Source organism: Trichechus manatus, unplaced genomic scaffold (genome assembly GCF_000243295.1).
Source record: "Trichechus manatus latirostris isolate Lorelei unplaced genomic scaffold, TriManLat1.0 scaffold00002, whole genome shotgun sequence".
Classification (NCBI taxonomy): Eukaryota; Metazoa; Chordata; class Mammalia; order Sirenia; family Trichechidae; genus Trichechus; species Trichechus manatus.
This window is the reverse complement of record NW_004443938.1, coordinates 31,456,927-31,482,501: the sequence shown is the minus strand read 5'-3', so window position 1 is coordinate 31,482,501 and position 25,575 is coordinate 31,456,927.

Below are 25,575 nucleotides of genomic sequence, written 5' to 3'. Positions count from 1 at the left end.
ATGACCTTGGTTATGTTCCCTAACCATTGTGTTTTTTGACTACTGAGACATTCTGTTAAAAAACAAACAAAAAATCTGCATGTGAGGTAACAGCTTTCTCTTGTTTAGATAAAATTAACACAGTTGAACTTTTTAGTTATGAAGAAAAATTACATTAAAAAAAAAATTTAATAAAACTGAAAAAGGATCCTATGAGAATTGAAGTACAATTAGAACCAGAAAATTACACTTAATGCACTAATAGAACAATAAATGCAAATTAGAAATATCCTAGTGAGATATAAATACATGTATATGTAATCTATGGGGGTCAGTATTTTGAAGACTCTAACCTTTCTTCTCACTCAGATTTTGATTCTTTCCTAAACAACCATCAACCATTTTTTTTCTGTCATTTTGGCTTTGGGGATCATCCTTCATACTTGAAGTGAGAGTCATAAATTTTGGAATGAATTTTAAATCCCCTCAACACTGACATCTATTGAGTCTTCTTACTTGAGAAATGAGCCGGCAGCTTGGAAGTAAGTGTAATAACAACTGAAATAAATGAGTCTAGAAAGCTTGCAACAGGCTTTTGGAAATTTGGCTTCACTCAGTGTATAAATGCCATTCTGCTGATTAAGCACAAATGAGGAATATGATAAATATATAGCACTCTTAAAAATACTTTAAATATAAAATCTTTATAATTTGAAAGTATGGCACATTTCCGACTTTGGCCTTTGTAGTATCTAATTTTTCTGATATTGAATTCTTGAGTTTAAGTTATATTATTTTAATTTTTTTATTTATCTATTTTTGATTAGCTGGAAAGGCTTTAAGAAAATAAGTCTGAGTTTAAAAAAGAAATTGCAATTTCTGAGTCCCCATTCAATCATGTAGATATTTTCCTTCTAAATATATTACTGCAATCCATATTGAAGAGCCCATAACAGGCCTGCTTACACATTGTTCTGTGAAGCTAAAGCATATGAAAGTGTTTTGAAAAATACAGTGTGTTGCAGTGTTTTAGCATAGTCATACCCATGTGTAAGTGATAGATGAGAAAGACTATCAGGTGATATATATGGCAGGGGACCTTATGTTAATGGCATCAGTTTAAAACAGGTTTAACCAAAAGTTCTAGAATTGCATTTGGTATTTCCGACTCATGGAGCATACCTTAAACTCAGAGGTTTCCTTTCTGTTCTATAGGGAGTCTTGTCACTCCAGAAAGTCCAGGACTAAACCATTCTTTCTTTATAATGCAAAGGATGTATCCTCCCATCTTGATAGCCTTCAAAGTTTTTTAACCTGATAGCTAAAAATATCTTTACTACACTGTGTTGTGATCACACACACACACACATGCACACAAACACACACAAACACACACACTCTTCCAAATATACTTCCTTGTTTGGTTTTGATGAAGGCATAAGAAACCCAACCCCACCATCACTTCAGAATCGATTTGCATATGACAGTCTTTCATATCTAACTCTCACATCATTAACGATGCCTGTGATTTGAGATCTTTAATCTTAACACACAGGAAACATCTTATCTTGCAGTCTCTCGTAGTCAATCGTAATGAGATCTTGCTGGATTTTGCCCAATAGCTTCACTATCCTAAAAAAAAGGAATAGGTCTGTTCTAGGACTGACTACACATTCAAATAAGCCTCCATGTGAAGATCCAGAGCTACAAGAAGTGTTTTCTCTCTTCAAATCACCTTGAATTCTCTGTAGATGAGCTTAACTACTGTTACTTACATGATTATACATTTGCTCAGATTGAGCTAAGCAGAATTACAATTTTAGGGTAATGTTTTATAAGTAGAGATGATTCAAATAATAATCTTATGGTTGAACAACTAACACACCTGCTAGAAATTCAAGATTTCTTTGTAGTATTCTGTTCTTAGAATATATTATAGTCAGGTATACAATTAAAACAAAGTATTCAGAACTTACCTGAATTTATACTTGTCTCTGTGTGGTTCTGTTAGCAATTTTACAAAATTTATTTTGATTCTGTTATATTTAATTTTTAAAAATCTTTTTGGTTTATATTTATTTCTTTAATGTATACCTACTTCTAACTTATAGACTATCTCATTATCTAACATTTCGTATTTACAATAGTAAAAAGTCTACTATCCAACAACTTTGCACATTAATGAGGCAGCTAGCATGGCGGCAACGGCTGTAGGGAGTTCCTTCCTAAGGAGGGTCTCCAGACAGCCTCTAGGAAGCTGGGCCACACTGCCTGGCATCCTCCACTCCTTCCTGGCGGCAGGGGGTCAGGGGACGGATGGGGCCAGCCTCCTCCATGGTCATGGCATCTGGCAGACGAACAGGCAACTCCAAGCCAACAGGCACTGCTTCTGGGTTCCCAGTTCCTATGCAACCTGAGATATACTCAAGGTCGTATTTTGGCTCTAGTGGACTTGTTTTAATTTTCTTCAGCTTCAACTTGAACTTGGATATGAGACATTGATGGTCTGTTCTGCAGTCAGCCCCTGGCCTTAACCTGACTGATGAGATTGAGCTTTACCATCATCTCTTTCCACAGATGTAGTCAATTTGTTTCCTGTGTTTTCCATAGGACAAGGTCCAAATGTATAGATGCTGTTTATGTTGTTACAGAAAGGTATTTGCAATGAAGAAGTCTTTGATCTGGCAAAATTCTGTCCATGATCTCCATTGTAGTTTCTATCACCAAGGCCATATTTTCCAAATACAGATCCCTCTTTCCAACTTTCTCATTCCAATCAATAGTAATTATCAATGCATCTGACTGCGTGTTTGATCAATTTCAGATAGATGAAGTTGGTAAATATCTTCAATTTCCTCATATTTGGCATTAGTTAGTGGTTGGTACATAAATTTAAATAATAGTCACATTAACTGGTCTTCCTTGTAGGCCTATAGATATTATCCTATCACTGATAGTGTTGAATTTCAGGATATATCATAAAATATTCATTTTGAAGATGAATATGATGCCACTTCTCTTTAATTTGGCCTTCCTGGCATATAGACCATATGATCGTTTGATTCAAAATGGCCAATACCAATCCATTTCAGCTCACTAATGCCTAGGATATAAATCCTTATGCCTTCCATTTCATTTCTGAAGACTTCCAATTTTCTTATATTTACACTTTGTATATTCCACATTCCAATTATTAATAAATTTTGCAGCTACTTCTCATTTTGAGTCGCGGCATATCAGCAAATAAAGATCCTGAAAGTTTGACTCCATCCATATTGTTAAGGTCAACTCTACTTTGAGGAGGCAGCACTTCCCCAGTCGCATTGTGAGTGTCTTCCAAACTGAGGAGCTCATCTTCCAGCACTATATCAAACAGTGTTCCGCTGCTATTGATAAGGTTTTCACTGGCTAATTTTTTCAGAAGTAGACTGCCATATCCTACTTCCTAGTCTGTCTTAGTCTTGGAAGCTCCGCTGAAAACTGCCCACCATGGGTAACCCTGCTGGTATTTGAAATACTAGTGGCATAGCTTCCAGCATCATAGCAATATGCAAGCCACCACAGTACAAGAAACTGACAGACATGTGGTGGATATTATGGATAACATTGCGAAGAACGGGAATTCCAGAACACTCAATTATGCTCATAAGGATGCTATACATAGACCAAGAGGTAGTCCTTTGACCAGAACAAGTAGATACTGCATAGTTTAAAACCAAGAAAGGTGTGCGTCTGGGTTGTACCCTTTCACCATACGTATGCAGTCTGTATGCTGAGCAAATAATCCGAGAAGTTGGACTATTTAAAGAAGAACATGGCATCAGGATTTAAGACTCATTAACAATCTGCAATATGCAGATGATGCAAACTTGCTTCCTGAAAGCAAAGAGGAATTAAAGCTCTTACTGATGAAAACCAAAGACTACAACCTTCAGTATGGATTACACCTCAACATAAAGAAAACATAAGTCCTCACAACTGGACCAAAAACAAACATCATGATAAATGCAGAAAATAATTAAGTTGTCAAGGGTTTTATTTTACTTGGATCTACAATCAACACTTGTGGAAGCAGCAGTCAAAACTCAAATGAGGCATTGCATTCGGTAAATCTGCTGTAAAAGACCTCTTTAAAGTGTTAAGAAGCATAGATGTCAGTTTAAGGACTAAGGGGCACCTGACCCAAGCCATGGTGTTTTCAATTGCCTCATATGCATGTGAAAATTGGACAACGAATGAGGAAGACCTAAGAAGAATTGATGCCTGTCATAGATTCAATTTTGTCTAATATCTGTCAAATTGGCTAGGCCATGATTCCCAGTATTGTGTGATTGTCCACCATTTTGTCATCTGATGTGATTTTCCTGTGTTATAAATCTTAACCTCTATGATGTTAATGAGGCAGGACTAGAGGAAGTTATGTTAATGAGGCAGGACTCAATCTACAAGATTAGGTTGTGTTTTAAGCCAATCTCTTTTGGGATATAAAAGAAAGAAGCCAGTAGAGAGACATGGGGACCTCATTCCACCAAGAAACAAGAGCCAGGAGAATGGTACATCCTTTGGACCTGGGTTCCCTGCACTGAGAAGCTCCTTGACCAGAAAGATTGATGACAATGAACTTTCTCCAGAGCTAACAGAGAGAGAAAGACTTGCGCTAGAGCTGATGCTCTGATTTTGGACTTCTAGCTTACTAGACTGTGAGAAAATAAACTTCTGTTTGTTAAAGTCATCCACTTGTGGTATTTCTATTTATAAGAACACTAGATGACTAAGACAATGACTTTGAATTATGATGTTGGCAAAGAATATTGAATATACCATGGACTGCAAGAAGAACAAAAAAAAAAAATTGTATTGGAAGAAGTACAGCCAGAATGCTCGTTAGAAGCAAGGATTGCGAAACTTCGTCTCACATACCTTGGACTTGTTATTAGGGGGCACTAGTCCTTGGAGAAGGACATCATGCTTGGTAAAGTAGAAGATCAGAAAAAAGAGTAAGACCCTTAACAGGATGGATTGACACAGTGGCTGCAACAATGGGCTCAAGCATAGCAATGATTGTGAGGATGGTGCAGGACTGGGCAGTGTTTAGTTCGGTTGTACATAGTGTTGAAATAAGTCAGACCACCTTGACGGCACCCAACAACAACATGAGTCAGAACCTACTAGATGATACCTAAAACAGCATGTGACCTGAGGCCCAGGAGCTCAAAATTGGGGTGATAAGGGAGAAAAGAAAGAGGCATCAGAGAAGGTACTTTGAAGAAATTTCTGGAGTTTAATCACATCCCAAAGTAAGCCGAACTGGGCCTAAAGCCTCCAACTTGGTGAGGCCAGGAGCATGGCCAGACTCCTAGTGCCCTAGAAGGAATCCCTGAGCATTGTACTTGCCAGGCATGGAGGGCAGAGTAAGCTCTGAGATCATGACCACAGGGCTTGCTGTGGTGGGAGCCACTCCATGAGGGAAGCTCTGACCCAGCACAGAAGAAAGGTGAAGCGATTAAGCTGTAGGCCCTCCAGTTACATAGCCTAGCTTCATCCAGCTTTGTATCCTCCAAGGCTTCTTCCACGCAGAAGACTAATAATCCTTACTGGATTTGTCACATTGATAAGCACATCAGTTATTTCTATGATCATATTTTCTAAACAAAAATTATCGGACAAATGAATGGTTTGAAAACAGGAAAAAATCCTCCATTTTCACCTAACACCAATTTTCGCATAGTGACCTGGTCTTTGGAACCTAACCATATCACTGAGGAGTGGGTGTATAAAATAGTTATGATTCAAATGTCAGAATTGTATAAAACTGTATAATCAAAAAAAAAAAAGTCTTGCTCCCATTTCTATGTTGTGCACTCAGTTCTGCCCCACTCTTCATGGTTAACCACTTTCAGTATTTCTGTTCTCGCTTGTTGTTTTTGTTTGGTGCTGGTAAGTCGGTTCCGACTCATAGAGACCCCATGTTCAACAGAACAAAACACTGCCCAGTCCTTCGCCATGCTCACAGTCATTGCTATGTTTGAGCCCATTGTTACAGCCATTGTGTCCATCCATCTGATTGAGGGTCTTTCTCTTTTTGGCTGACCCTCTACTTTACCAAGGATGATGTCTCTACATGGTTTATTCTTGCAGAATATTGGAAATGATTTACTATTTTTATTTTATTACACTGAAGGCTGTGTCCCTGGCTTTTTTCATTTAATAAAATCACAGAATAATTTTTCATTGGATAGAGGTTTTTACTTTTTATTTTATTTATTGAACTATAGTTGGCATACATATTAAAAATGTATAGTTTGAAAAATTAGGATATATATACAGATTGCCCCCGACTTACAACAGAGTTCTATTCTAACAACTCCATCTTAAGTTGGTTCTGACTTAAGTTGAGTAACTCATTTTTTTGTTGTTGTTGTTTTCATTATCATTCCCTTTTATTATCAGTATCTTTATAAACACAGTCTTTAGGTGCTGGCGTGAGAACGATAACATCCAAAAATTACACTTTGTAACATTGTATGTAGCTCATATTACTAACAATAAGATGTACATTAAAAAACAAAAGAAACAAAAACACATGATTGTAAGTGCAGTTAATTGTAACTTGAAAAAGTCGTAAATCAGGGACTACCTGTACACCCATTAGAGAAATTTATAACATTCATCCTAAAGAACGTATCCATCACCTCCAAAAGTTTCCTGTTTCCTTTTATTATCCTTCCCTCTGTACCTCCCTGCACACCGTCCTGTCCCCCAGCAAACACTGATCTGCTTTATGTCACTATATATTAGTTTGCCTTCTTTTTTTTTTTTTTAAGAATTTTATAGAATCATACAATATGTAATCTTATTTTTTGTCTGGATTCATTCCACAGCATAATTATTTTTTGATTTATCTAGGTTGTTGCATATATTAATAGTTCATTTTTTACTTGAAGAGTAATATTTTCATGTACAGAAATAGCACAGTTTTCTTACCCACTCATATGATGATGAATATTTGGTTTGTTTCCCGTTTTTGAATATTATAAATAAAACTGCTATAAACATTCCTGGTGAAGTGTCTGTTCAAATCCTCTGCACATTTTTTTTAAACTTGGATTTTTTAAATTAAAATGGAGAGCTCTTTATAGGTTATAAATATAAGTTCTTTATCAGATATACTCTGGGCAAATACTGTTCTCTCATCCTGTGACTTGAGTTTTCATACCCATATCGCTGTCCTTCGAAGAGCATGTGGTTTAATTTTGATGAAATATAATACAGTAAAACCTGTGGAAGCCAGAAGCTATGTAAGGCAGAAACCTGTCAGAGAAGGAAAACTCAAATATTTTCCACTGAAAAGAGCAATAGAAGAGTGGTAAGACTACACCCTGTCAAATGAGGAAAACTTGCAAGACCCAGAAAAACAAGGCAGTTCTGTAGACTTCTGGCTCTCACAGGTTTCACTGTTTATTATTTTCTTTAATGCCTTGTGCTTTTGATGCTTACTTTTGAAATGTTAGCCTAACCAAAAGTCACAATCTTTTCTCCTATGTTTTCTTTTAGGTTTTATATTTAGGTTTATTATCTCTTTTGAGCTAATTTTGGAACAGATGAGGTATAAAGTTTTTTTTTTTTTTTTTTAATTTGCATATGGATTTGTAATTGTTTCAGCATGATTTTTGAAGACTATCCTTTTTCCATTTGGGTTAACTTTGTATCTATGTTGAAAATAAATTTTCCATATTTTTATTCTGGACTCTCCAGTCTGATCCATTCATCTAGTTGTCTATGTTTACACCAATACCTTGCTGTCTTGATTGTAGTAGCTTCATAGTAAGCCTTGGATTCAAGCAGTGGAAATACTCCTACTTTTTTCTTATTTTTCAGAATTCTCTGGGTTATTTTAGTTCCTTTTTTCCTTTCCATAATAATTTTAGAGGTAGCTTGGCAAACCCTTCAAAAACTTTTACTGAGTTTTAATCAAAATTGTGTTGAATCTATAAATTATTTGGGGTTAATTGACAACTTATCAATATTGAGTCTTCCATCCATGAACATGTTACACCTCGCCATTTACATGTATTTTTAAATTGCTCTTGGTAATGATTTATAATTGTCAGCATGTAGATCCTGCATATAATTGGTTAGGTTCATAAATAAGTTTTTGTGCTATTATAAATGGTGTTTTTTAAAAGTTTCATATTCCAATTGGTCATTGCTTGCATGTATAAGAATATAATTGACTTCCGTATATTGGCTTTGTATCCTGTGACTATGCTATACTCATACATTGTTTCTAGGAGCTTTTGTATTGATTTTTTGGGATTTTATACATATTGTTTGTAAGTAGAAACTGTTTTTTTTTTTTCTTTTTTTCCAATCTGTATGTCTTTCATTTATTTTTTCTTGCTTTATTGCACTGCCTAGGAATTCCATTATGATGGTCAATAAGTGTAGTGACAAAGGACTTCCTTACTTTGTTCCCAGCCTTAGGGTAAAGCATTCAGTGTCATTATCTATGATGTTAGCTTTAGGTTTTTCTTTTTGCTATTGTAGATATAGATTATGTTAAGGAAATTCCCTTCTTGTCATAGTTTCATGAGTTTTTACTATGAATGTGAATTTTCTTGAATTCGTTTCTCGCATATATTGAGATGAAAATATGGTGTTTAATCTTTAGCCTAATAAGGTGAATTACCTTAATTAATTTTTCTAATATTTTCTAAACTATTCCTTGCATTCCTGAGCTGAATCCCACTTGATTGTGTATTATCGTTTATAAATATTAGAATCAATTTACTAATATTTTAAAGATATTTTGTTCCTATGTTAATGAGGGATATTGATATGCAGATTTTAAAATTTTTCTTGCAATGTCTTTTTCTGGTTTTGGTTTTAGAATAGTGCTGACCATATGAAATAAGTTGGAAAATTTTCCCACTTCTTTTATTTTCTGGAGGAGACTGTGTAAAATTGATATTATTTCCTCCATAAATGTCTGGTAGAATTCACCTCTAAAATATTAAAATGTCTAAAAATCCCAAAACTCTAGAATATGTATTTGTTTTTTGAATTTAAATATGAATTTTTTTGGATAATTTTTAATTTCAAGTTAAATTTTCTTAATAGATTTGAAACTATTCAGGTTATCTATTTCTTTTGAGCCATTTTTGGTAGTTTGTGTCTTTCATGAATGTGTCCATTTAAGCTTTCAAATTTAATGGTAGAGAGTTATTCATAGTACTACCTTACTATCCTTTTAATTTCAGTGGTATTAGCAGCAATATCCCTTATTTTTCCTAGTTTTAAAATATTTTTCATCTTCTCTCTCTCTCTCCTTCTCTTTCTTTCATTGGTCTAACTAGGGTTTATAAATTATGTTGATTTTTTCAAAGAACAAGCTGTTAGCTTGATTGGTTTTCTCCATTGTTTTTCTATTTTCAGAAACCAGGACACATTTTCCTGTTTCACAAGTTTCATATATCTCCCCATCTCTCCTCCATCCCGTGGAGTAGTCATCATACAAGAAACAAAGGGCCTCCAGATGATGATATCTTTGACCAGTAACTATCCCACCTTTCCTCTGTTAGGCAGAGACTGTAGGGAATAATTACCACAATCTGACTAGAAAGGAGCTAGGACGTTCTGCGTTGCAGCTTTGTCAAGACTCAGTCTACCTCTGTTTAACCCTTTCTTCTAGGGCTTGGACCTCCAGGGAATTTGTAAGAGAGCCTAGATGGTACTTATCTCCTCAAACTTTAAAAACTATGGAACACTATGTTTGCCTTCAGAGAGCATCAGCTGAGCTCTTTTGTTTTTTACCTCATAGATTTAGATTTTTTCAAATGTGTTGATGTGATGATCAGTTGTGTATTTAGAAAACCCATTGCCGGCATGTAAATTCTGACTCATAGCAACCCTACAGAACAGAGTAGAACTGCTCCATAGGGTTTCCAAGGAGTGGCTGTTGGATTCAAACTGCTGCCTTTTGGTTGGCAGCTGTAACTCACTGTAGCTCTTAACCATTGTGCCACCAGGGCTCCTATTTGTGTATTTAGGGGTCCCCAAATCTCCAGTATTATTACTCCAATCCCTCACAAATTCTGAAAACTAATTTGACTTCTCTTCTCTCAGTGACCTTCTGCTTAAGTTCTCTTTTTTGATCTTAGCCTAGCATACTCACAGTTACTACGTTCCCCAAGTAGCTTTCCTCTAAGCAACCTCAGAATTCATAGACTTTCTTTTGGAGTAATGGCTGTGCTTAAGGCCCATAAAAATATCAAATATTTTATCCAACCCTGTACGGCTGACCAAAGCTTCTCAGTTTCTCTCTGGCTTGCAGTGTTACTTGGATTGTCAAGCCCCTATTCTCAGATTGCATCCAGGATCAGCAATCACCAAAGGCCAACATGTGGTTGCTGTTGTGTCACCTTTCCTCCAAATAGTTCTACCTTCTCTGGATATTTTTCCATCTAGTTTTCATTACACTCATCACTCCCTGATGATTTTAAAATATGAATTTTGTAATTTTTTCAGCTTGTTCTAGTTGTCTGTGGGAGTAATGTTCTGCTAAACCTAGCATATTCCACATATAAACAGAAACATCTACATTAGTTTATTTAACAGAAGGACTTTAATAAAGAGAATTGGTTAAACAAGTGTAGAAGACTGAAAAAAACAAAAAGAGAGCACCGAGGTAACACAAAGATAATAACTGTAGGAGGGATTTGAACCTCTAAGGGTGGATGAAATTAAGAGAAAATGTTGTTGTTTCCAAAACCTAGAACCTGAAAGCAGATTCCTCCAGGGTAGAGGTCCAGGTCTCTGAGAATAGAGTGCTGACTTTCTGATGTCAAAATTTCAGAAGGTGCATGGTGAGAATGGTTCTACATGTTCTCTAGTATTCTAGATGCTGGAGCCTACTGCTGCTGTTAGAAGAAATGGCTGATGTTAAGACTACGCTGACAGGAGCAGAAAGCAAGCAAGAGGAAGCAATCCCTTCTCCCTACTGTTGCCTTTCAATCTCTTGTAGGTATGTCGACAGGAGGCAAAGGAGAAATGTAGTTTGCAAGTGTCCTAGCTCCAGCATCACAAAGAAGAATCCAGAAAAACAGATTTAAAGCTGAAAGACAATGACAATAACTTTATCTAATTCTTTTGTATTTTTATTATAATTCACTGTTTAAAGCTATCATGTGCATAGTTTTTCTTCTCAGACTTCAGTAAAACTGTTTTAAGTCACATTTGTAAAATTTCAAGATTTCCCATAATGTACTGTAAACCACTAGTCAAATTACACCTAGGAATTTTTTTTTTAACATTTATCTTGTATCTTGTTGTTTATTTCTTTATCTTCTTTCCAGCTTAACTCAAAAGAAAAATGTGACTCCATGCTATTGAATTTGGAAGCTCATGCCATGTTTACTGGATGTTTCTTTTTCCTCTGGCATGCAGACACATACTTTCAAGATTTGACCTGTCTACAAATATCAGAGAGTATAAAACTAAGGGAAAAAACAGTCTCTGCCCTAAGAGAAAAACTGAGATTGGTGTCTTCTCCTCATTAGTGTCATTCAAGCAACTGTGATCTTCAAAATACTGGATTCACTTGCTTACACCTTGGTATTTGTACCCACCTGTCTTTCCTGTGTTTGAATACTGCTTTCCTACCCTTATGGTCAAGGAGAAAGATGCAACAGTCTGCTTCCATAAAGATGTACAGCCTTGGAAACCCTATAGGGCAGTTCTACCCTCTCTCGACAGCAGTGGATTTGGGGTTTTTTTTTGGTAACTTTATGGTACTTGGAGCCCTGGTGGTATATGGTTAAGAGCTTGACTTCTGACAAAAAGATTGGCAGTTCAAATCCACCAGCTGCTCCTTAGAAAACCTACGGGGCGATTCTACTCTGTCTTATAGAGTCTTTATGAGTCAGAATCTACTCGAAAGCAATGGGTTTGGTTTTTTGGTTTTATGGTTCTAAGAAGATTCTTCTATTCTGGTCTACTCCCTTGGAACTTCAGAATTATCTTTGTTTGTGTTTGCCAACCTTCTATATAATCATTTCATTTCTGGTCTCTCTTGCTTCTATTCACTCCTGTATAAGTCTAGTGGGTGAGACCCATTTGCTTCCCATTCAATCAGGCAGGTGTTTAATTGTTTTCTTACCACTTTCACACAGCTATTTTCATAAAAGAATCTCTTTCTCATTCACTCCTACTCTATATTATATCTCTTATCTTGTGGAAAAGCAGAAAGAAAACGACATTTAAACAACCATAATACTGTTGAAGTACATAAAACAATTGATAATTCTTTCCTCAGTCAAAAAGAAATCTGTATTCATGAAGAGGAAGGCATACACGCTTTATTAGATATTGAGTGTTGCAGCATTTCATGAGTAAATTATAACTGAACACTAAAAACACCGCAATAAAATTTTGAATTTTTATATATTTTTGTAGTAGCATCATTAGCAATGATCCTGGCAGTTTTCCATTTCACTTACCTAGCTATTGCTGGTCTAATTTGCTTCTATTTCCAACAGAAACTTGACCAAGAGAAAAGATTTTTAAATAAACTCAAGAATGATTTCTTAGTGAGTTCTGTTTTTGTGTATGCACTGTTTGTATGAATTGCACTGTTGTTGTTGTTGTTAGGTGCCATCCAGTTGGTTCCAATGCTTACCGACCTCATGAAGAACAGTACAGGAACACTGCCTGATCCTGTGCCATCCTCACAATCATTGCTGTGTTTGAGCCCATTGTTGCAGACAGTGTGTCAATCCATCTCATTTAGGGTATTCCATTTTTTCACAGACACTGTACCTTAACAAGCATGATGTCCTTCTCCAGGGACTGGTCCCTCCTGGTAACATGTCCAAAGTATGTGAGATGAAGTCTCACCATGCTGGCTTCCAAGAGCATTGTGACTGTACTTCTTCCAAGACAGATTTGTTCATTCTTCTGGCAGTCCATGACATAGTCAATATTCCTCACCTACACCATAATTGAAAGGTATAAATTCTTATTCGGTCTTCCATATTCACTGCCCAGCTTTTGAATACATATGAGACGACTGAAAATACCATGGCTTGGACCAGGAACATCTTAGTCATCAAAAGATATCTTTGATTTTAAATGCTTTACAGAGGTCTTTTGCAGCAGATTTGCCCAATGAAATACATGCTTTGATTTCTTGACTGCTATTTCCATGGGTGTTGATTGTGGATCCAAGTAAAATGAAATCATTGACAAATTCAGTATTTTCTCTGTTTATCATGGTGTTGCTTATTGGTCCAGCTGTGGGGATTTTTGTTTTCTTTATGTTGAGGTGTAATCCATACTGAAGGTTGTAGTCTTTGATCTTCATCAGTAAGTGCTTCAATTCCTCTTTGCTTTTAGCAAACAAGTTGTGTCATCTGCATATGGTGGTTATTAATGGAACTTCCTCCAATTCTGCTACCACATTCTTCTTGATATAGTCCTGCTTCTTGGATTATTGGCTCAGTATGCAGTTGACTCTGATGCACACTTTTCTTGATTATAAACCACACAGTATCCCCTTGTCCTGTTCAAACAACTGCCTCTTGGTCTATGTACAGTTTTCCCATGAGCACAATTAAGTATTCTGGAATTACCATTCTTTACAATCTTATCCATAATTTGTCATGATCTACACAGTTGAATTCCTTTGCATAGTGTAGTCAATAAAACACAGGTTAACATCTATCTGGTATTCTTTGCTTTCGGCCAAAACATATCTGACTTCAGCAATGACATCCCTTGTTCCAAGTCCTCTTCTGAATTCAACTTAAATTTCTAGCAGTTCCCAGTTGATGTACTGCAGCAACCACTTTTGAATTATCTTCAGGAAAATTTTACTTCCATGTAATATTAATTCTATTGTTTGATAATTTCCATATTCTGTTGGATAGCCTTTCTTTGGAATGGGCAAAAATATAGATCACTTCCTGTTGGTTGGTCAGGTAGCTGTCTTCCAAATTTCTTGGCATAGACAAGTAAGTACTTCCAGCACTGCATTCATTTATTGAAACATCTCAATTGGTATTCCATTAAATTCTGGAGCCTTGTTTTTCACCAACCCTTTCAGTGCACCTTGGACATCTTCTTTTAGTACCATCGGTTCTTGATCATATGCTACCTCCAGAAATGGATGAACGTTAAAGAATTCTTTTTGGTACAGTGACTCTGTGTATTCCTTCCATCTTCTTTGGATGCTTCCTGCATAGTTCAATAGTTTGTCTTTGTTATTTTTGTTGTTGTTAGGTGCCGTCGAGTCGCTTCTGACTCATAGTGCCCCATGTACAACAGAAGGAAACACTGTCTGGTCCTGCCCCAACCTCATGATCATGAGCACAATTAAGTGTTCTGGAATTCCCATTCTTTACAATATTATCCATAATTTGCCACGATCCATACAGTTGAATGCCTTTGCATAGTTAATAAAACACAGGTAAGCATCTTTCTGGTACTCTCTGCTTTCAGCCAGGATCCATCTGACATCGGTAATGACATTGTTGGTTTTATGTTCTCTTCTGAATCTGGCTTGAATTTCTGGCACATCCCTGTCAGTGTACTGCTACAACCACTTTTGAGTGATCTTCAGCAAAATTTTACTTGCTTGTGATATTAATGATATTGTTCAATAATTTCCGCATTCGTTTTATCACCTTTCTTTGGAATAGGCATAAATTTGGATTTCTTCCAGTTGGCCAGGTAGCTGTCTTCTATAGTTCTTGGCATAGACAAGTGAGCACTTCCTGCACTGCATCTGTTTGTTGAAACATCTCAGTTGATATTCTTTCAATTCCTTTAGCCTTGTTTTTCACCAATGCCTTCAATGCAGCTTGGACTTTTTCCTTCAGTACCATCAGTTCTTGATCATATGCTACCTCTTGAAATGGATGAATGTTAACCAATTCTTTTTGGTACAGTGACTCTGTGTATTCCATCTATCTTCTTTTGGTGCTTCGTTTTTCAGTATTTTGCCCATATAATCTTTCACTATTGCAACTTGAGGCTTGAATTTTTTCTTCCGTTCTTTCAGCTTGAGAAATGCCAAGCGTGTTCTTCCCTTTTGGTTTTCTAACTCCAGGTCTTTGCATATTTCATTATAATACTTTACTTTGCCTTCTCAAGCTACCCTTTAAAACCTTCTGTTCAAGTCTTTTACTTCATCATTTCTTCCTTTCACTTTAGTTACTCAAGGTTCAAGAGCAAGTTTCAGAGTCTCTTCTGATATCAGTTTTGCTCTTTTCTTTCTTTCCTGTCTTTTTAATGACCTCTTGCTTTTTTCATGTATGATGTCCTTGATGTCATTCCACAACTCCTCTGGTCTTTGGTCGTTAGTGTTCAATGCACCAAATCTATTCTTGAGATGGTTCTAAATTCAGGTGAACAATTGATGGTCTGTTCCACAGTTTGTCCCTGGCTTTGTTCTGACTGATAATATTGAGCTTTTCCATTGTCTCTTTCAACAGATGTAGTTGGTTTGATTCCTGAGTATTCCATTTGGCAAGGTCCACCTGTATAGTTGCTATTTATGTTGTTAAAAAAACATATTTGCAGTGAGTAAGTTGCTGGTCTTGCATAATTCTATCATATGATTTCTAGCATCATTTCTATCATCAAGGTCATATTTTCCAACTAATGACCCTTCTCTGTTTCCATCTTTCGCTTTCCAGTCACCAGTAATTGTCAATGCATCTTTATTGCATGTCTGATCAATTTCAGACTGCAGAAGTTGGTAAAAATCTTCAACTTTCTCATCTTTGGCATTAGTGGTTTGTGTATAAATTTGAGTAGTGGTATTTACTTGTCTTCCTTGTAGACGTATGGATATTTTCCGAACACTGACAGAGTTGTTCTTCAGGATAAATCTTGAAATATTCTTTTTGATGATGTATGTGATACCATTCCTCTTCAATTTGTCATTCCCAGTGTAGTAGACAATATGATTGTCCAATTCAAATGGCCAATACCAGTCCATTTCAGCTCAGTAATGCCTAGGAGATCGATTTTTATGCAGTTTATTTCTTTTTTGATGAATTCTGATTTTCCTAGATTCATACTTTATACATTCCATGTTTAGCTTATTAATGGATGTTTTCAGCTGCTTCTTCTCATTTTGAGTCAGGCCACATCATCAAATTAAGGTCCCGAGAGATTTACTCCATTCATGTCATTAAGGTCAACTCTACTTTGAGGACGCTGATCTTTCCCAGTCACATTTTGAGTGCCTTCCAACCTGCAGGGCTCATAATCTGGCACTACATCAGACAATGTTGCACTGCTATTCAAACTTTTCCACTGGCCAATTTTTTTATAAGTAGATTGCTAGATCCTTCTTCCTAGTCTGTTAGTCTGTAATCTCTGCAAAAATCTGTCCACCATGGGTGACCCTGCTGATAGTTGAAATACTGGTAGCATAGTTTCTGGTATCACAACAACATGCAAGCCACCACAGCATGACAAACTGACAGATGAGTGGTGAATCAATTGCGCTGAGTAATACATATTATACATCTAAACTGTTTATTTTTCAGTTTGTGTTCATATCCAGATTGTGATTTATGTTCATTTTCAATTTGTTTTGTGTTATGTAGAAAGGTTAAATGGTATTATTCACCTACAGATGCTTACTAGAGGCATTTATTGTGTCTTACAAATATATTTTCATTTTTGTTGTCCTTGTTCTTGCTATCTTCAAGGACCAATGTGCAGCCATTGATCATGGATCATGTTCCAAAACACAGAGATCTTAGTACTCAAAGTAACCTCTCTGCCCTGGGTATTAAGCAAGAATTAATTTCTCCTTTTTTTCCTCATTTATCCACCACATATTCAGCCACTAGTGAACCACTTATAATTTTTTCTGATTCAAATTATATTCTTATGTTTAGTAGTCTTTTCATCCATCCTTTTGTAAGCTCTTTGAAGACTGGGGCCATGTCTAATATTTTTAATCCCCCACAATATATGATAAATTTCTGCTAGTTTTTTTTTTTTAACTTCAGTTGCAAAAATATATGAAGTTGATCGGGATATTTTGAATTATTTGATAGTTTTCTTTTTTTTTATACATGAATTTGTAGACTGTACATATGACTATGACTAATGCCATTGAGTCGATTTCGACCCATAGCTACCCTATAAGACAGAGTAGAACTGCCCCATGAGTTTCCAAGGAGAGGCTGGTGGATTTGAACTGTTGACCTTTTGGTTAGCAGCTGAACACTTAACCACTGTGCTGCCAGGACCCTGTTTGTACATATAGCAGTACCTAAAACCACAAATATGCTTGTTTATGTGGAATAGTTTGACAAGTCAAAATAATTTAAAAACCTTTGATTGAAGGAATATTGTTAATCTAAATGGTTGATTTTACAGTTCTATATCTGAACATGACCAAAATATTCTTGTTAGTAAAATCATTTGCATGTACTCACAAAACTATATGAACTATAATAAGGGAGTTATGTCAACAATTCAAGTAATAATAATGGCACACTATTAAATAGTGCTTATAATGACAAGGCACTATGTTAAGTACTTTACATATACTAATTAATTTAATCCTCATTAATGTAAAAACCTGGCTCTTTGGTGGCAAATTTGAACCCAGAAGACTGGTTTAGCAGTCTATGCTCTTCATCATTGAATGATAGAGCGTCTCTGGAAATAATCAAAATTATTTTGCTTATTGTGATAGAGTGTCTAAATTATGATAAAACCATAAACAACAAAATAATTACATCATGAGATTTTCCCTAACCTTCAACTTGGCTCTATGTTCAGATATTCCAAACGTGGAGGTGGAGCAGACAGAGTTTCATGAGGGAAAAGGGAGTGAGAGAATGAAAGAGAGGCTCTTGAACTCTCCTTTGCCCTAGGTGTCTGCTGGTGGATCCTGTGTCTTCAGCAATATTCAGAGAGTGAAAGATTTATGACTGAAATTCTGAAAAGAACAGTCTCTTTGGTCCCAGCAGTCATTAGATTGGGAATTTAGTTGTCCAAATGTTTTGCTTTAACTCTCACCTTGCAAAAATACCAATTTGGAATATAAACAAGCCTCTGAGAAGAGCATAGACTGGAGCTGGAGAAACAAAAAGGAGAGACAAGTAAGCATAGTTATATCCTGCAATGAATTCCTGCAGATTTTAAATGTTTCTATAATTTGTTTTTGTGTAGTAATAAAACAAATTAGGCTCATGTTGTTTTTATTGACTTAGGGCTTAATGGAACTGCCGCTTTTCAATAGGGCTTCACATAGGTGTCCAATTAACTATTCACTTAGACAGGAGGTTACTGCACAAATGTGGGTAACCTTACCCCAGACCATTTGTTTAATGTTTCTTGCCATGTGACAGCTCTTATCTGATTACCAGCAGCAATGCAAACAAGTCATGATGACCAAAAATGACCCCCTCATGTGTCCTTAATAAATGCTACTTTCATGATTCATATTTTTAGATACAACTTTTTGAAATAATTACTATATAGCACAGTGAATATGTACAAATATACTCACATTCATATACAGACATAGTGAAAATTGCTATTTCTTTTATTTTTCCATAATAACAATGTATGAGAAGAAAAGATTTAAATGGAATCTCCCTTATTATTTCAGATGATAACTGCAATGCAGTAAATTGAGGGATACATAATTCAGTAATGGAAATTTGATACACCTTTTACAGGCGTATGAAATTTTATGACTTTGGGAGAACCTGAAGCATTCTTTTCTCTCTTTCTCTCCTTTTTCCTCCCTCCCTCTGTCTCTCTCCATCCTTCCTTCTCTCTTGCTTTCTTTATTCTTTTTAAAGAATTGTATATTAATATACAGTAATTAAATGCATACATTTGCATCCAGTAAATCACATAGAAGTTTTGAAATTATACATGTATTTCTGACATTCACTATAACATGTAGAAATTACCAGCTAATTCATAAAAAGTGCCTATATTTATGTAAATTACTAAAATCATAGACAATTATCACCAGGAATTAAAAATTAGTATCTATATACCTATCAGCTATGTAACATTGGAATAAAGATAATAAAAATATATATTTAGAGATATAGATGATCAATACAATAATGATCATCTATATAGATCATCATTAGAAAAAACTTGAAATAATTTTTTGAAAGGAAAGGAAATTCTCTACAGATACACTTATATGTGTATGTATATAAATTCATATGTCCATATGACTTCCTGTTTTGACTTTTGAAAATCACGCAGTTAAGTTCGAATTTCTGAGAGAACTCAATATTTTCCAAAAATATAGTAAAACTTTAGAGTAAGAAGATCTATTTTGTGTTCATTATCCATTCATAGTTTTGTAGTAGCAAAAAGGAAAAGAAAGAGTCTAGGTGAACTCTTGGGACCGAAGGCTGTGCAATAGCAGGCTAAAAGAGTCTTCAATTTGCAGTTGTTCAAATGCAAAAATAAAATTCTATTGGTTATTTCATTGGAAATTTTATAAATTGGTTCTGTAAATTTTATAAGGCATGCTTTCTATAGGAAAACCTATATATTCTCAAATATCAGAGAAAATATTTTTTATTATGATTTTTTTTGAGAATTAACTAAATGATTGCCAAATGAGTATTTTCATGACTATATTCAGAACGAAATCAAGCTGTAGAGATCACATTAGTCAATAAATACAGGTTGTTAATTCTCAAATCTGTCAATACCAGTATCAGATATCATTACCATTTTGGCATCAGAATAGATCTGGATGTATTATGTCTGTATTTCCTTAAACAAAAACTATGTTTAGAAGATCTGCTGTGGGGATTTAAGGATTTTTTTGAACTATAATCACTTCTTTTTAACTTTTTATTTAGAAATTAATTACTTTTCACAAAGAGGAAATAATTTTCTTTTTATCATGAATAAATAGAACTAAATACCTTAATACACACTTGCTTTGAAACTCTCAATTCAAGATTAAGCTCGTTGAAATGTATTGTTAATTCCTTATCTGTGTTCCCAACAAAAGCATGCTGATGGACTGTAGATACCATTCAGAACACAAAGTCAAGTTTTTAAAATTCTTTTTGTGAATTCCCCTGTGAAATTTCCAAGAAAAATGGTTATTTAAAATAGAATCATTTAAAAATGAACAATCTTATGATTGCTAAATTACACATCCTCACTATGAAAACTCTTCAAAGTATAATTTAAAACATTGGAAACAATCAACAGTCTTTTTATTTTTTGAATTTTTATTTAAAAAAATGGAATTCCTAACTCTCAGTCTTTAATATAACCTTCAGAGAGAATTTCTTCAATTCATGCAGTTTTAAGATACAGGTTTCTCATTTTAGTACCATCATTTGTATACATACTACACAGGTTTTTAAACAAGTATAGAATCTTGATTTTGCATGGGAGATTGAGATGAGGAAGCAAAGCTAAGATCAGGTGATGAACAGTTCATCACATTCTAGAGTGGTGCTAGAAAGATTTATATGTATGTGTTCATTATTAAGTGTATGTGTTCACTATAAAAGCTTGTCAATAATTTACTCTCTATAAAAGGCTAGTGAGGCACTAAAATTAACATAATTTATAGGAGTAGAAAATGCTTAAGAGAGAATTGTGTTTTTTTTTTCCTTTCACAAAAAAATATGAAGGGGAAGCTTAAAACAAAAACATTGTAGAGAGTGGAGATTCTTGAGTGACAGTAAACATCTTAGTATGGGTAGGTCTTTTTTGATTTATGAAATTGTTGCTGGTACCCTCATTGGATCATGGTGGTGCATGATGAGAGAGTTCTTAGGATTGCAGTACACGTGCCTTCTGGATGTGAGAGGGTGATCTGCAGAGAACCAAAAAATTGCCTCAGGAGAAAAATAGCCAGAAATCAGATATACCCACAATTTAGGCATTTGGGAGCCAAGAGAAAACAAACAAAACAATCCTGGCAAATAACCTTTAATCCTTTCTTTATACCCAAACTTCATGCCAAAGTCAAGAAGCAAAAAGGGAGGAGGTGCAGCAAAGGGAATATGAAAGAGACCTTGTCATAAACTAGAATTAGAGTGGGGAGTAAAGGGGTGTGAGGATAAGGGGGATGGTGAGGGATGGAAATAATGTTTAGAATTGGGGATTAGGAAGGGAAGAAGGAACAATTTTGTGCATACTGAGAGACTGAATTTTTCATTTGCTTGAATTTGGTTTTTATATGTCTGAAATAGAGATTATCCCAAAAGATAAAAGTGACAGGGAAAACATTGGGAATCGCTTTATGTATCAGTCTTATGAGATATGTATGTATCTTCCATGGTGCGGGAAAGGAGATCTAACAGAATATGTTTGAAGACATGGTAGAAAAAATATTAGAATCTCCTTGTTATGTACCTACTGAGTGGTATTCGTTTAGAGATCTTTTAGATTTTTGTTGGACATAAATTGGGTTCATGATGATTTGTTATTAAAAAACCAAAACCCATTGCCCTTGAGTCAATTCCTTAGGTATGTTTTTATGACAACCCATAATCTCTTCTCTCTCCCTTCCTCCTTTTTACCTGGGTTTCTGCTCTTCCAATACGTAATCCAAGAGCTTTTGCAGGAAGCTGGCACCATCCCTCGATCCAGAAATTGGGAACAATCACATTTCTCACCCACAGTGATTGGTTCAGCCGTAGCCATGTGATCAAATTTGAATATGAGATGCAAAAAGAATGAGATGGAGTTTCTAGAAAGAAAGCTTTGTCACACTCTGGAGAGAATTTCCAGAAGAGATTTCTTTCCCTTGATGAGAATGAGAATGTATGTAGCTTCAAGAATTATTGCCAGTAAACCAGCAACCAGCTTTAGAGTGTAAATGACACAGGAGAAAGGAGACTAGAGAAATTGTGTGGAGATATGCCTTTAATAACATTGTTGAGCTAGTGAATCAAATCAACTGTGAATCACATCCTATATCAAGATTTCTCAACAATGTGAGTCAATAAATTCCCTTGACTGCACAGTAAGTCATTTTGGGTGAGATTTTCAGTGTCTTGCAACATAATATACAAATGGAACAATCTGAGCTCTAGATATGGGATTAGAACCCTCCATATTTTTGTTGCCTTTTTGGTTAATGAGATTAGTTAAATCAAGAGGAATCGATCATTGCAATATATTTGTCTGATTACATTGATTACACACAACTTGGCCATGAAGAATCATATCCAAGAAAATTTTGAACTGGATTGGGTAGAAGAATAACATTTTCTTTTTTAGTTTCAAAATATATATCATGTAATCCTGGATGTCTTGTTTGATGTGGAGAAATCTTTGAGAGAATGAAGCCAACACCTGGAGAGAAGTAAATACCAGATAAAAACAGAGTTATTAAGATCCCAGAGTAACTGTAACCAGGAACCATTGTCTTTGATGAGGCTTGAGTTTGCAGCTCCTTTTATTTATGTGAGCCAGAATCCTTTGACTACTTCTTTGTTTGGAGTTTAAGCTCATCAAAGTTATTTTTATGTCCCTTGCAACCATTGCTGTTCTTGAGCAATGGCCTGCAACATTTTTTTTTTTTTTTTACTCTGCAACATTTTTTTTTTTCTGTTTTGCTCTGCATGTGTATAATGACACACTGTCAGGTTTCAACTATAATCTATCAATAAACATTACAGTTTTGCCTCATTAAAAAAACGATTGCTTCAGTATATTTTATGTATTACCATAACTTATTATGATAAACATAGACGTTTCCAAAATCCTTGCTTTCAGACACAGAATGTGTTGAATATTGTTAACTATAAATACATATATTTATTTCTGCATACAAAATTTCCAGTACTAATAATGTGAGGTCAAAGTCCTTTTCAAGATATTTATAGACACTGCCAGTAGGTTCAGATATTTTTCCTAAGTAATGAAACAATAAATAATTTATGGGAAGGTCCGTTTTTGGAAACTTTGCCAACATTGAATATTATATATATAATTTTTTTTCTTTTACGACAATCTTATGCATAAACAATTGAGTCTCTTTTATAATTCTGGAGATCTTCTGATATGTGTATTGACAATTTATATTTTTACTATGGCAATTATCTCTCCTTTACCAATTATAAATTGCATTTTTCGGCTTTTATATGTGCTTAAAATATTTAATATTTTCTCCTGATATTTTATTCTTTTTTCTTTTTTAATATGTATCCTACCCTAGATTAATTTTATATATTTACACAAATATTTTGATATTTTCACTTGTGGTTTCTGGTTTTCTCTTATTCTAGGAATGATGAAAATATCCTTAAATTATGCATACTTTCTCCTGTATTTCCTTCCAGTACTTCTGCTTTAAAAAAAAAAAAAAGATTAATTTTGCTTAACATTTTTTTTCTTTTTTGCCATGCAAAAATTTATACATACTTTGTTTTGTGACTCTAATTGCTCTCCACATACTGTGACAGCACACTCCTCCTTTCCACCCCTGATTCCTCATGTCCATTCAGTCAGCTCCTAACCCTCTCTGCCTTTCCATCTCACCTCCGGGCAGAGGCTCCCATTTTAGTCTCTTCTATCTACTTGAGCTAAGAGACACACTCCTCACGAGTATCACTTTACGTCCCACAGTCCAGTCCAATCTCTGTCTGAAGAGTTGGCCTCGGACATTGTTTTAGTACTTGGCAGATAGAGAATCCAGAGGTCATGATTTCTGGGGTTCCTCTAGTTTCAGTTAGACTATTAAGTCTGGTCTTCTTACTAGAATTTGATTCTGCACCCCACCTTTCTCCTGCTCCATCAGAGACTCTTTGTTGTGTTCCCTGTCAGGGTGGTCATTGGTGGTAGCCGGGCACCATCTAGTTCTGGTCTTGGGCTGATGAAGACTGGTTTATGTGGCCCTTTACTTTCCTTGTGTCTTTGGTGTTCTTCATTCTCCTTCACTCCAGGTGGTTGGGACCAACTGATGCATCTTAGATGGCTGCTTGCAAACTTTTAAGACTCCACACACCACTCACCAAAGCAAGATGCAGAACATTTTCTTAATAAACTTTGTTATGCCATTTGACTACATGTCCACTGAAAGCGTGGTCCCCAGACTCCTACACCTGCTACTCTGTCCTTTCAAGTGTTTGATTGTATTCAGAAAACTTCTTAGCTTTGGTTTAGTCCAGTTCTGCTGACTTCCCTTGTAGTATGTACTATCCTTCTCTTCACCTAAGATAATTCTTATCTACTAATCTGTAAATAACCCTCACCCTCCCTCCCCACCATGAAAGAATGTTTTCTTCTGTTTAAAACTTTTCTTGAGTTTTTATAATAGTAGTCTTATACAATATTTGTCCTTCTATGACTGACTAAATTCACTCAGCATAATGACCTCCAGCTTCCTCCGTGTTATAAGATGTTTCATGGCTTCATCATTGTTCTTTATTGTTGTGTAGTATTCCATTGTGTGGATATACCATAATTTGTTTATCCATTCCTCCATTAATGGGCACCTAGGTTGTTTCCATCTTTTTTCTATTGTGAACAGTGCGGCAGTGAACATGGCTGTGCATATATCTATTCATGTGATGAATCTTATTTCTCTAGGATATATTCCAAGGAGCAGGATAGCTGGATCGTACGGTACGTCTATTTCCAGCTTTTTAAGAAGTGCCAAATCGATTTCCAAAGTGGATGTACCATTTTACATTCCCACCAACAGTGTATGAGTTTTCCAGTCTCTCCAGAACCTCTCCAGCATTTACTGTTTTGTGTTTTTTTGGATTAATGCTAGCCTTGTTGGGGTGAGATGGTATCTCATTGTAGCATTGATCTGCATTTCTCTAATGGCTAATGATCGTGAGCATTTCTTCATCTGTCTGTTAGCCACCTGAATATCTTCTTTGGTGAAGTTCCTGTTCATATCCTTTGCCTAATTTTTAATTGGGTTATTTGTCTTTTTGTTGCTGAGGTTTTGCAGTATCTAGTAGATTTTAGAGATTAGACGCTGATCGGATTTGTTGTAGCCAAAAATTTTTTCCCGGTCTGTAGGTTGTCTTTTTACTCTTTTGGTGAAGTTTTTTGATGAGCATAAGTGTTTGATTTTTAGGAGCTCCCATTTATCTGGTCTCTCTTCTGGTGCTTGTGCATTGTTACTTATGGTTCGTATTTTGTTTATGCCATGTATTAGGGCTCCTAGCATTGTCCCTATTTTTTCTTCCATGATCTTTATCATTTTTGATCTTATATTTAAGTCTTTGATCTATTTTAAGTTAATTTTTGTGCATGGTGTGAGGTATGTGTCTTGTTTCAGTTTTTTTTTTTTTTCCTGTGGCACCATATACATGTATTTATTTATTTTTGAAATTATTATTCTTTTTTTTTATTGTGAAGGATTACAGAACAAATGGTTTCTCATTAAACAGTAGTACACATATTGTTTTATGATATTGGTTAACAACCCCACGACATGTCAACACTCTCCTTTCTCAACCTTTTTTTTTTTTGATGAAAGTATACATAGCCAAAGAGACAACATTTCAAAAATTTCTACATGCACAGTTCAGTGACATCAGCTCCGCTCTTCCAATTGTGCTGCTATTCTCACTTTAGATGAAGGTTTACAGA